Genomic DNA, 8,914 nt, shown 5'->3' on the forward strand with positions numbered 1-8,914 from the left:
TGCATCACCTGGTCAGAACCCTCCAGGATCCTCCTTAGGTGTCCTGGCACTTCACTCAGGGACCGCTTCGTCGGCCCTCGTCCATCGTACCGGAAGCGCACCATTTTAACCATACCGAGGCTGGTCAAGACCTCGGCAGGCTTTGTCGCGTGAGCTGTCCCTCAAACACTCCTCGCCAGCTATTGCAATCGAACTTCCCTTAGATAAACATATATGCCAAATGCTCCCTCCAGCATTCTGGCATAAGACAATCTTTTAAGAAGGCAGGGCTTCTATGCAAGTTTACTGTTTTGATTTTGTTTGAATACCATGATTATATCTTAAATCCGTATCTCATTACTTGTAGATCCAGTTTTCAATTCCACACAGAATTTCTCGAATTCTGTTAACTTGATCCTCAGATCAAAATCACAAGTCTTAACTTAGTTTCAGATTTGGTGGGTGATTTGAGTATATTTTTCCCTGAAATTGGCACATCGTCATTGATTGGAACTGACGAAGGAATTAGGTGTTGGTCAATAGTCTGAGTCAGAGTTTAGGTCTGGAAAGGTTCTTCCTAAAATTATCTTTCTCGAAGGTAGTATCTCAATTTCTCTTTTTCTAAAATTTCTTTGGACGAATATTTGTTTACAGATTTCAAAAAAAACAAGGATTTCTTCAGGAATGTTCATTTACCTCAACCTCCGATTAAAAATTATCTTTTCTGTATGAAAATCAAATATGATAAAAGTAACACTTTTATAATAAAAAAATTATCTTTTATGCATACTTTTATGCATGAAAATCAATTATGATAAAAGTAACTCTTTTATCATAAAAATTTATCTTTTGTGCATACTTCTATGCATGAAAAGCAATTATGATAAAAGTAACACTTTTGTAATAAAAAAATTATCTTTTATGCATACTTCTATGCGTGAAAATTAATTATGATAAAAGTAACACTTTTGTAATAAAAAAATTTATCTTTTATGCATACTTCTATGCATGAAAATTAATTATGATAAAAGTAACACTTTTGTAATAATTTTTTTTTATCTTTTATACATACTTCTATGCATGAAAATTAATTATGATAAAAGTAACACTTTTATAATAAAAATTATCTTTTATGCATACTTATATATGATAAAAGTAACACTTTTATAATAAAAATTTATCTATGCATACTTTTATGCATTAGAATCAAATATGATAAAAGTAACACTTTTATAATAAAATTTATCTTTTATGTATACTTCTATGCATTAAAAGCAAATATGATAAAAGTAACACTTTTATAATAAAAAACTTATCTTTTATGCATACTTCTATGCATTAAAATCAAATATGGTAAAAGTAACACTTTTAAAATAAAAATTTATCTTTTATGCATACTTCTATGCAATAAAATCAAATATGATAAAAGTAACACTTTTATAATAAAAATTTATCTTTTATGCATACTTCTATGCATTAAAATCAAATAAGATAAAAGTAACACTTTTATAATGAAAATTTATCTTTTATGCATACTTCTATGCATTAAAATCAAATATGATAAAAGTAACACTTTTAAAATAAAAATTTATCTTTTATGCATACTTCTATCCATTAAAATCAAATATGATAAAAGTAACACTTTTATAATAAAAATTTATCTTTTATGCATACTTCTATGCATTAAAATCAAATATGATAAAAGTAACACTTTTATGATGAAAAAATTTATCTTTTATGCATATAATCAAAATGCATCTTTTATGCATGAAAATGATACTTTAGAATATAGAAACGGTAAGGATTACTCTAAAAGATGAATTTTATCTCACTAATTTCTAAAAAATTCGCCATAACTTCCTTTGTATGGCTAACCATTTTTTAAATTTTTAAATCTTTAAGACTAATTAAAAGTGCACCAAGAGTATTGAAATTATCTTAAAGTAAATATTTTTCCACTTAATTAAGACAACATTATAAAAACTTGACTTTAATCATTAACCATTCACCTAGGATAGAGAATGGTTGGTTTTGCTAGAGAAGAGAGGGGAATGCCTTTTTGTAATGAGGCATAACATTTTTAGAGAAGACAAAGTATAAAAACCATTTAAAACCATAAAAACCAGAAACTAAGTGAAAAAAAAGAAGAATCACCAACTTACTAGTGATTCTGAGAGCTTTCCTTTGGCTTGATGGTTTGAGGGTTCAACTCTTGTTTGTACAAGAGTGGCCAGCAATCTTTGGAAGAGGGAAATGTCAAAAACTAGTGAATTATTAATAAATTCACAGTTCTTGGCTTGGGAGGAGTAGAGTAACAGTGCATGAAGCACTATTGAGTTTCAACAAAGGAGAAGGCTTCTATTTATAGGAAAAAGTGAGCTCCTAACCAAACAAACTGATTCTAGAATTTTTCAATTCAGTTTGGTCAATTTTTGATTATTTTTAGGTCAGTTGAGCTAACTTTTTGGAACTAGACTTGAATTAGGAGAGAGGAGAGATGAAATATCTCAATTTTTGAAGATTTAAAACTCAATTGCACATGTGAAGTAGGCGCCTCATTCATGAGGGGGAAATCCCCATGCAGAGGTGTCAAAAATGCATCATTACTTCTAAATATCTTCCCTTTTTAACTATTAGTCTTGTCCTTAGTCAACTATTCATTTTATGTGAGTATTTACTTCTAAATATCTCCCCTTTTTAACTATTAGCCTTGTCCTTATTCAACTCTTCATCTTATGTGAGTATTTACTTCTAAATATCTCCCCTTTTTAACTATTAGCCTTGTTCTTATTCAACTCTTCATCTTATGTGAGTATTTACTTCTAAATATCTCCCCTTTTTAACTATTAGCCTTGTCCTTATTCAACTCTTCATCTTATGTGAGTATTTACTCATTTTTGGGAGTTTTTCTTTTATTTCTTCATTTATCTCCTCCTTACATTTGGATGAATCTTATTGGTCCATAGGAACCTTAATTTAAATTTTCGAAAAAAATCTTCACCCCTAGGATAATGCTTCTTGAACATATTATACTTAATTTCTAATGCACCTTCTTTTGAACTTCAGTTTCAGGAGAACTTATTTTAATAAGATGAGATATTTTTCTATCCAAAAATATTCAAAATCTAAATATTCTCTCTCTAGAATATTTTCTCTCTCTAGGCTAAAACAGTTAGAAACAAGATCTTTTATATTTCTGAAGAGGGATTTACTTACACGGGAAGATGCTGGACATCTTGAGAGGCTGGGGAGGAATCTTACATTCTCTCCCACTTGAAAAACGCGAGATGTCCTCATCTCGCAAACTGGGGGTAATCCCGCAAACAGATCGGCTTCATTCTCCCAGGTGGCATCTTCAAAAGGATAAGACTTCCATTTTACTAATAATTCTCTGAGAATTCTATTCCTGAGAATCTTTTCTCAAACATCAAGAATTTCTTCAGGTTGGAGTTCCATCTGCCCTTGGGTTGAAGAGGTTAGGATTTCATCATCAAGCACATGATTTGGGCTTGGCACATATTTCTTTAGAAGGCTTACATGAAATACATTATGAACTTTGAGATGAGGAGGCAGAAGAAGCTCATAGGCTAAATCACCTACTTTTCTTGTAATCAGATATAGCCCACAATATCTGGGGGATAACTTCTTGTACTTCCCAAGAGATAAGGAACTTCTTTTGGGCCGTACTCGAATGAAGACCATATCTGCCTCTTTGAATTCTCTATCTGTCCTCTTCTTATCTGCATATTGCTTCTGTCTATCGTAGGTAGATTTTATATCTTTACGAATTGCCTGCATCTGTTGCTCCATGTTGTCAAGCATCTGTCTGGACATCTCGACCCTAATCACAATGGGTCGGACCAAGTTAATGGGGTTAAGCAATCTTGTCCATACAGAGCTTTAAAAGGGCTCATCCCGATACTTCGACGATAAGAAGCATTGTAGGCGAACTCGACTAGGTGCAGATAGCTTAGCCACTTCTTGGGTTCCCTGCCACAGCATGACCGAAGTATATCTTCAATTACTTGGTTTACTCTTTCAGTTTGACCATCGGTCTCAGGGTGATAAGCTGTGCTGAGATCCAAGAAAGTTCCTACTACTTCGAAAAATACAGTCCAAAACCTTGGAGTAAATTTGGGATCTCGGTCACTTACTATTCTCCTGGGTAGACCATGCAATCTGAAGATTTCTTTGAGAAATACTCTGGCCACATCCACTGCAGTGTAGGTTTCTTTTACTAGAACTAGATGGGCAACTTTGGTTAGTCTGTCGACTACCACGAAGATAGAGTTGTAACCTGATTGTACTGAAGGTAATCCAGTAATGAAGTCCATACTGATACATTCCCACTTCATCTGGGGGATGTCCACCAATGGATGTAACTTCCCAGGCATTTTTACCCTCTCGGCTTTGACTTTCTGGCATGTCAGACATTGACGTACATGATTCAGCACATCCTTTTTCAAACCAAGCCAAAAGAAGCTTTTCTTTACGGACATGTAGGTCTTGATGAAACCTAGATGTCCTGCAATAAGACTGTCATGGGCTTCATTCAGAATTTGCCCTTTGGTTCCCTCATCATTGGGGATGCATAGCCTGCGATTATAATACATAATGCCATTATCCGGGCTGTACCCTTAAACTCTGTTCAACTCTTGAGGAGTTTTGCTTTCCTGCATAAGTAAGGTAGCAATAGGGCCAAAGAATCTATCCTGCATGATCTTCTCACTTGCTTGAATAATCAAAGGATTTGATATTACAGTCATTGCAAGCAAGGAGGCTTTTCTGCTGAGGGCATCTGCTACCACATTCTCTTTGCCTGGGCGGTACTTGATTTCAAAATCAAATTCCTACAAGGTCTGCATCCACCTTCTTTGGCGCATGTTGAGGTCCTTCTGAGTAAAGATCCACTTTAAGCTCTGATGATCTGTCATCAAAGTGAATCTTTTTCCCAGTAGGTAATGTCTGCACAATTTTAAGGCATAGACTACTGAAAGCAATTCCAGGTCGTGGACAGCATAGTTCCTCTCATGCGTTCTGAGCTTTTGGGATTCATATGCCACTGCATGACCTTCTTGCATGAGTGCACCTCCCAGGGAAAAACCACTTGCATCAGTTACTACCTCAAAGGGTAGAGAGAAATCTGGCAACTTCAGAACGGGACTGGTTTCCAAGGCGGTCTTCAGCTTGGCACTTGGCAGACCATTGAAGTGGGGTATTCTTTTTGAGAAGGTTAGTCAGGGGGAAAGCTATGAGAGCATACTTTGGTATAAAAATTCTATACCAACCAGTCAATCCCAAGAATCCTCTGACTTCTTTCACTGTCTTTGGTTCGGGCAAATCTATGACAGCTTGGATTTTAGCGGAATCTGGAGAAATTCCATCTTTGGATACCAGAAAGCCCAAGTATTCAACGTGGTCGGCAGAGAAAGTGCATTTGCTCTAGTTGATGCTTCCTTAGAATCTCAAGAACTTTTCGGACATGAGTCTCATGGTCAGCTGCATTCCTTGAGTAAATCAGAATGTCATCAAAGAAAACTAGAACAAAATCATCCAAGTATTCTCTGAGGATGTCTTCAATTAGGCGATTGAATGTAGATGGGGCATTAGTTAATCCGAACGGCATCCGAACGGCATGACAGTAAATTCATAATGCCCATAAAGAGTATTGATGGCTTTTTTTGGTATATCTGGATCATTGATCCTGATCTGGTAGTACCCGGATTTGAGATCTATTTTTGTGAAGACCTGGGCTCCATTTAGCCTGTCCAAAAGCTCATCAATTCTTGGGATAGGATACTTATTCTTAACTATCAGCTGATTTAGACCTCTGTAGTCCACTCAGAGTCTAAGCGTTCCATCTTTCTTTTTCTGAAAGAGAACTAGCGCACCCCAAGGTGAAACACTGGGTCTTACAAACCCTTGTTCTAGCAGCTGCCTAAGCTGTTCCTTGAGTTCAATGGCTTCAGGAACTGGCATTTTGTATGAGCGTAGGGCTACTGGTTGAGATCCGAGGGTCAATTCAATCACATGATCTACTTCCCGAATTGGAGGCATTTCAGTTAGCTCTGGCTGGGAATAGATCATCAAATTCACTTAACCATTCTGGTTCTTTAGCTTTAAGCTTTGAGTCTACTGGATTCATTTTGACAACATAAATTTGCTGCTTCTTCCTAAGTCCTTTCACTAACCTAGAAGCTTTTACTAACTCAAGGTCTGGGGATCCGGAAACTCCAGTTCCATGGACTTTGTTCCCATGAATGTCATGGAAGGAAATGGTTCCATTGTGACAGTGTATGTCAGCTTGATTTTTGTGGAGCCAATCCATTCCAAGGATCCCGTCAAAAACCCCTAGAGGTAAGACTTTGAACTGACAGTCAGTTACATTACCATCTAGATTGAACTGGAGAAGATCTGTCTCATGGTGAGTGAAAAGAGTCTTCCCACTGGCCAATTCAACTTGCATAGGTTTCCCTGATTTCTGTTCTAAGACTAGCTTACGCAAGCATCTAGGGGAAATGAATGAATAAGAACTACCTGAATCAATCAAAAGCTTAAAAGGCTTACCCAGATACTCTGCTGGAGTATGGATGACAAAGAACTGCTGGTTAGGCCCTTGATTTTCAATTGCAGCATAGATCTGCTCTTTTTCCTCTTCTACTACATCTGAAATTGTGACTGCTCTGGCTGCTGTAGTCTGAGGTAGAACTCTTTCTCTTTGGTTGCCCCAGTTTTGGGAAGGAGTTCTGAGATTACTCTGGATAGAGGCAGATGGCTGAGTTAGAGTTCTTCTGGGGTTTCCCTGGCTTGGGCGAGACGGACCCTGATTAGACTAGTATGAAGGGGTTGGTTTCTGAATTCGGGGTCCTTGACTTCCCTATCCCCTTGACATGGCAGGAGTCGGGTAGTCTTTTAACTGGTGACCAAAACCCTGGCATCCAAAACATCGGTTTTCAGTTCTGAGCTCATCCTTCTGATTTCTTGAAAGAGGTGGGGTTCCTAAGAAAGTACTCTAGGGGAAGGGTCTTCCTTCACTTCTGAATCTTCCTGCATCCTGATTCTGATTCGGGCCTTGCTGCCTCTTTGGGGGTGGAAAGTTTGAAGTACTTCCCTAGGCTTGGAATCTTTTAAAGTTAGAGGGTGCAGGTTTTGGCGGGACCTTTACTACAAAGGCTTTGGCAAAATCTTTTGCCATTCTTACTGCTTCAGCCATGGACACTGGTTTGGCATTTTTGACCACCCAGTGTGTCCAAGGGTTCGTTCCATTCCCCGAATGAACCTGTCCATGAGTTGTTCTTCATCTAGAGGTGGTGAATATTTGAGTAGAAGAGCAAAGGCCTGGTGATATTCCTCGATGGTTTTGCTCTCCTGCTTTAGCTCTAAGAATTCGTTCATTTTGGTTTCCAGAAATCCAGGAGGACAAAATCTCTTTCTTAGATAGGTTTTTAGATCAATCCAGGATTGAGTATTTCTGTCCAGAAGGTTGGTGTCATAGTGGCTCATCCATGCTACCCTGGCTGTTTCCACTATTTTTAGCTGGGCAAGAGCCATTTTGCTCCGCACATTGTAGCCTGTGATGTCAAAATACTCTTCCATGGCTTCCACCCATTTCTCCACAGCCTCGCCCAGGTTCTCCCCTTCTCCTTTGAAGGGTCATGGCTGAGTCCTATGAAGAGCCATGGCTGAGTCCTATGAAGGGCCTTGCGAACATCAGGGTCAAGCTCGTCATCTTCAGAGAGAGGGTCTGGCTGACGGCCATGGTTTCCTCGTCTCATGATTCTGCCAAAAAATTATATATTATTAAATTTTTATTTTGATATTATCCACGAGATCCTAAAACTTAAGAGGTTCGAAAAACAATTTCTTAAACAAGACAATGATCTTATTGGAGATCTATGACATGTGTCTGATAATAGATTTTTCTTTTATCAGATCGTCCGTAAACAATCACTTATACAACAGAAAATTTTTCTCCAGAAAACATTTCTTTATTTATATAAAAGTTGCAATATGTACATAGAGCAGCTCGGCTCTAGAATTCAAAATCTCCTCGGGAGACACATATGATGACGGTACTTGGCCATAGCCATGCCCTGATACAAACATTCACTTACTGACAAGGGAGCTATTATCTTCCATTTAGGAATAAAACAACTAAGGAGTCTGTAGACTTGGCATGAAAATCTGAAATTTTGAGGCGTCGAATGATATAGAATGACACCACGCACCATTTTTCAGCTTTAACAGGATCATAGCCAATGAGAGGTTCTCCCACAGCATTGCACGGCGGTCCAAGAGGCGTGGACATATTGCCCTGCAAACCACTTATGCTGAAATCTCTCCGCTGGGTTAGGAAAATATAAATCCTCGAAATGGCGTGCGAGATCCCTCTGCCCCCTCCGTACACCGGACTTCCGGTAGCTGACAGCGGAAGCAGCCCCCTCATGCGCGGGGCAGGGTTTCTCACTCGGGGCCTCGCCCTCGAATGTCCGGGCACGAGACTAAGCTGGTGATCACTCCGAAAACTGAAACCGAGAAAAATTCCCAGGCCAGCGGGGACGATTCCACCTTTTTGAATTTTTTTATTTTTTATTTTTTTTAATTTTATTTAACGAGTTTTTCTAAACGAGGTCAAGGTGCTAAACAAACCTTCATCTGATAAATCCAGATAGAAGGAAACTATCGCTGATATAATTTGAACATTTTAGTAAATTCAACGCTTTTTTCTTAATTAAGATCAGGCACAGCCGTTGATCCACTTATTTGAAAAATTTATCAGGGAATTAACTAACTACTCGAATCTTAGCGTAATCTTAAGATTTTTCAGTTTGATTATTAAAAACTCCATGATTCTAGCCTAACCCCATCCGGCCCATGGGTTAGCCACCACCCTACCCCCACTGGAATCAGTGGAACCAAACAAGTACTCACCCAC

This window comes from Cibotium barometz, chromosome 7 (assembly GCF_041138505.1).
Source record: "Cibotium barometz isolate CiBa-2024 chromosome 7, ASM4113850v1, whole genome shotgun sequence".
Lineage (NCBI taxonomy): Eukaryota > Viridiplantae > Streptophyta > Polypodiopsida > Cyatheales > Cibotiaceae > Cibotium > Cibotium barometz.